Below are 5,000 nucleotides of genomic sequence, written 5' to 3'. Positions count from 1 at the left end.
TAACTCAAGTTGTCCCTTAACCTAACTCAAGTTGTCCCTTAACCTAACTCAAGTTGTCCCTTAACCTAACTCAAGTTGTCCCTTAACCTAACTCAATTTGTCCCTTAACCTAACTCAATTTGTCCCTTAACCTAACTCAATTTGTCCCTTAACCTAACTCAATTTGTCCCTTAACCTAACTCAATTTGTCCCTTAACCTAACTCAATTTGTCCCTTAACCTAACTCAATTTGTCCCTTAACCTAACTCAAGTTGTCCCTTAACCTAACTCAAGTTGTCCCTTAACCTAACTCAAGTTGTCCCTTAACCTAACTCAAGTTGTCCCTTAACCTAACTCAAGTTGTCCCTTAACCTAACTCAAGTTGTCCCTTAACCTAACTCAAGTTGTCCCTTAACCTAACTCAAGTTGTCCCTTAACCTAACTCAAGTTGTCCCTTAACCTAACTCAAGTTGTCCCTTAACCTAACTCAATTTGTCCCTTAACCTAACTCAAGTTGTCCCTTAACCTAACTCAATTTGTCCCTTAACCTAACTCAATTTGTCCCTTAACCTAACTCAATTTGTCCCTTAACCTAACTCAATTTGTCCCTTAACCTAACTCAATTTGTCCCTTAACCTAACTCAATTTGTCCCTTAACCTAACTCAATTTGTCCCTTAACCTAACTCAATTTGTCCCTTAACCTAACTCAATTTGTCCCTTAACCTAACTCAAGTTGTCCCTTAACCTAACTCAAGTTGTCCCTTAACCTAACTCAAGTTGTCCCTTAACCTAACTCAAGTTGTCCCTTAACCTAACTCAAGTTGTCCCTTAACCTAACTCAAGTTGTCCCTTAACCTAACTCAAGTTGTCCCTTAACCTAACTCAAGTTGTCCCTTAACCTAACTCAAGTTGTCCCTTAACCTAACTCAAGTTGTCCCTTAACCTAACCCACGTTGTCCCTTAACCTAACCCACGTTGTCCCTTAACCTAACCCACGTTGTCCCTTAACCTAACCCACGTTGTCCCTTAACCTAACCCACGTTGTCCCTTAACCTAACCCACGTTGTCCCTTAACCTAACCCACGTTGTCCCTTAACCTAACCCACGTTGTCCCTTAACCTAACCGACGTTGTCCCTTAACCTAACCCACGTTGTCCCTTAACCTAACCCACGTTGTCCCTTAACCTAACCCACGTTGTCCCTTAACCTAACCCACGTTGTCCCTTAACCTAACTCAAGTTGTCCCTTAACCTAACTCAAGTTGTCCCTTAACCTAACTCAAGTTGTCCCTTAACCTAACTCAAGTTGTCCCTTAACCTAACTCAAGTTGTCCCTTAACCTAACTCAAGTTGTCCCTTAACCTAACTCAATTTGTCCCTTAACCTAACTCAATTTGTCCCTTAACCTAACTCAATTTGTCCCTTAACCTAACTCAATTTGTCCCTTAACCTAACTCAATTTGTCCCTTAACCTAACTCAATTTGTCCCTTAACCTAACTCAATTTGTCCCTTAACCTAACTCAAGTTGTCCCTTAACCTAACTCAAGTTGTCCCTTAACCTAACTCAAGTTGTCCCTTAACCTAACTCAAGTTGTCCCTTAACCTAACTCAAGTTGTCCCTTAACCTAACTCAAGTTGTCCCTTAACCTAACTCAAGTTGTCCCTTAACCTAACTCAAGTTGTCCCTTAACCTAACTCAAGTTGTCCCTTAACCTAACTCAAGTTGTCCCTTAACCTAACTCAATTTGTCCCTTAACCTAACTCAAGTTGTCCCTTAACCTAACTCAATTTGTCCCTTAACCTAACTCAATTTGTCCCTTAACCTAACTCAATTTGTCCCTTAACCTAACTCAATTTGTCCCTTAACCTAACTCAATTTGTCCCTTAACCTAACTCAATTTGTCCCTTAACCTAACTCAATTTGTCCCTTAACCTAACTCAATTTGTCCCTTAACCTAACTCAATTTGTCCCTTAACCTAACTCAAGTTGTCCCTTAACCTAACTCAAGTTGTCCCTTAACCTAACTCAAGTTGTCCCTTAACCTAACTCAAGTTGTCCCTTAACCTAACTCAAGTTGTCCCTTAACCTAACTCAAGTTGTCCCTTAACCTAACTCAAGTTGTCCCTTAACCTAACTCAAGTTGTCCCTTAACCTAACTCAAGTTGTCCCTTAACCTAACCCACGTTGTCCCTTAACCTAACCCACGTTGTCCCTTAACCTAACCCACGTTGTCCCTTAACCTAACCCACGTTGTCCCTTAACCTAACCCACGTTGTCCCTTAACCTAACCCACGTTGTCCCTTAACCTAACCCACGTTGTCCCTTAACCTAACCCACGTTGTCCCTTAACCTAACCGACGTTGTCCCTTAACCTAACCCACGTTGTCCCTTAACCTAACCCACGTTGTCCCTTAACCTAACCCACGTTGTCCCTTAACCTAACCCACGTTGTCCCTTAACCTAACCCACGTTGTCCCTTAACCTAACCCACGTTGTCCCTTAACCTAACCCACGTTGTCCCTTAACCTAACCCACGTTGTCCCTTAACCTAACCCACGTTGTCCCTTAACCTAACCCACGTTGTCCCTTAACCTAACCCACGTTGTCCCTTAACCTAACCCACGTTGTCCCTTAACCTAACCCACGTTGTCCCTTAACCTAACCCACGTTGTCCCTTTGCCTAACATAGTTCACTGCTCGGAATCTCTGGTGTCGTTGTTATCCTCATGTAGATGTCTTGCGAGTGTTGCTTACTTTCCACATATTCCTGCTATCCACTGTCAATTGTACTGCAATAGGACCATATCGCCGACCCCCCCCCCTCCCCCCCCCTCTGTCCCCCTCTGTCCCCCTCTTTGTGTCTCTGTCCTCTCAAGCTGGTCGGTCTGGCGTTTGAGTGTTAAATGAGCCTCGCAGCTGTTCAGTTGCATTCAGATGTCGACGCCCTCAGTGTACGTCGTGGTATGGTCTGTGTCCATTGTCCGCTGATGTCGTACGCGTAACCCACACGCTGTACCGATCATCGGTCGTTACGTACAGAGTGAAGTAGTGTGATACGTGTGACCGTACGCTGGCTGTGCCCAACGGTGTCGAATCTCAATTTCCATATGTTGTGCTTGATGCTACTTGTCTCGTCTCCCAATAACAGCTAGGTTGCACTGTGGTACGCCGTAGAGGCGTGTGGGAGGAACGTACGAACGCATTGTATGTCACCCTGGGTCGCTGGGGGTGGTGGTGCGGTGAGTCAGGTCAGGTCAGGTCAGCGTGAGCCGTCTGATGTAGTGACGCGTGTATTCCGACTTTGTCGTATTGCCTCACACAAAGTGCTACCCTGGTGGACCGCGTTCCATATCTGGGACATGCCGCAGATGCCGGTTGACAGTGGATCGCGGAAGGTACATCGCATACGTGCGCGGGCCACCTTCCACGTGTTCTCTTCTGCACATGTCGCAGTGTGTATGTGGTCTGATGTAGCGTGTCGTGACACATGACATCCTGGCATGCAAGAATTGTTGAATTCGCAAATGTAGGTGGACATCTACGTTTACTGCCCAAGATACGCAAATGAACTGGAAATCCGTTGTTGAGCGGTTGTTCACGCTGGAGGTGAATCTGTGATGGCGACGATCGGTACAGCTATTAACCGGTTGTTTCAGCGGTACCCGCCACATCCACACGCGTGACTAGGCCCATGTGGGTATGAAGCGATACGCGGCGGTGGCTTGGTGGGACTGTTCCCGGCCGGTGAAGGGGGGCCGCCCGGCGTGTTGGCCGCGCGCTGCGTGGGCGCACGCGCAACAGGCGGCTGGTGGGGGGCGCCGAGTGGCAGGAGCGCCAGCCGACGGGCCCGGCAGGCGGCGCAGCTACGCTGCGGCGCACCCTGCACGCGGCGCCTGGCGGCCAAAGTTGGTTCAGCCGAGCCCGGTGCGAAGCGCGGTGGACATCTGCAGTGTGCTGGTCTGATTGAGGACTGTGTGCGTTGAGGATGCGCCGCCGCCTGGCACTCGGCGCCGCGACGCCGTCTGCTGCTCGGTCGCCCCAGCGGTTCTCGCAGGTGGTTTGTATCGCAGTTGTGCGGACGTGTTGGCGCGTGCGCTGTGCTGGGAGAGTTCGCTTCTGCACCCAAGTGGGGCTTTGCCCTTGTGTGGCGCTGGCGTTGGAGCTGCCGGTCACCATAGGTGGCGCGTGTTGTCTCCCGCCGGCAATGCCACGACAGCACGCTCCCGGGCCTCTGTCGGCAGCGGCAAGCTCAGTTGGGAGCAAGGGTGTTCGCACTAAAACCGTCTACTCGCCTAACTCCGGGCGATTGCGCCTCTCTCGAAACCGACCAAGTACCTAGGACGGCGCTGCGCGCCGCCGGGACCTGAGAGGGTTTCGAGGTGTATCGTGCAGGGGAGCTCGGCCTCCTCCTGTTTGCAGAATAATTGAGCGGACGCTTGCGTGTTCGCGCGGGCCCCCGGGACACACTCCCGGGCGGCCGGCTGCTCAGCTCTAGTTGACGCAGCTCCCTGGTTGATCCTGCCAGTAGTCATATGCTTGTCTCAAAGATTAAGCCATGCATGTCTCAGTACAAGCCGCATTAAGGTGAAACCGCGAATGGCTCATTAAATCAGTTATGGTTCCTTAGATCGTACCCACGTTACTTGGATAACTGTGGTAATTCTAGAGCTAATACATGCAAACAGAGTCCCGACCAGAGATGGAAGGGACGCTTTTATTAGATCAAAACCAATCGGATTGGCTTGTCTGGTCCGTTTGCCTTGGTGACTCTGAATAACTTTGGGCTGATCGCACGGTCCTCGTACCGGCGACGCATCTTTCAAATGTCTGCCTTATCAACTGTCGATGGTAGGTTCTGCGCCTACCATGGTTGTAACGGGTAACGGGGAATCAGGGTTCGATTCCGGAGAGGGAGCCTGAGAAACGGCTACCACATCCAAGGAAGGCAGCAGGCGCGCAAATTACCCACTCCCGGCACGGGGAGGTAGTGACGAAAAATAACGATACGGGACTCATCCG

The 5,000-nt window shown here is 49.5% G+C and overlaps 1 non-coding gene across 1 annotated transcript in view; it reads left to right on the top strand.

Moving 5' to 3' along the window:
- The first annotated feature begins 4,486 nt into the window (after nucleotides 1-4,486).
- LOC126328115 (small subunit ribosomal RNA) overlaps nucleotides 4,487-5,000 on the top strand; it is a 1,893-nt gene continuing 1,379 nt past the window's right edge. The window contains exon 1 of the ribosomal RNA XR_007561659.1: nucleotides 4,487-5,000. This exon is cut by the window's right edge and continues 1,379 nt beyond it. This is a non-coding gene — a ribosomal RNA (small subunit ribosomal RNA).

The sequence above is a fragment of the Schistocerca gregaria genome, unplaced genomic scaffold (assembly GCF_023897955.1).
Source record: "Schistocerca gregaria isolate iqSchGreg1 unplaced genomic scaffold, iqSchGreg1.2 ptg001086l, whole genome shotgun sequence".
Lineage (NCBI taxonomy): Eukaryota > Metazoa > Arthropoda > Insecta > Orthoptera > Acrididae > Schistocerca > Schistocerca gregaria.
Note: the sequence above shows the minus strand (reverse complement) of the source record. Positions and strands in the feature narration are given on the sequence as shown.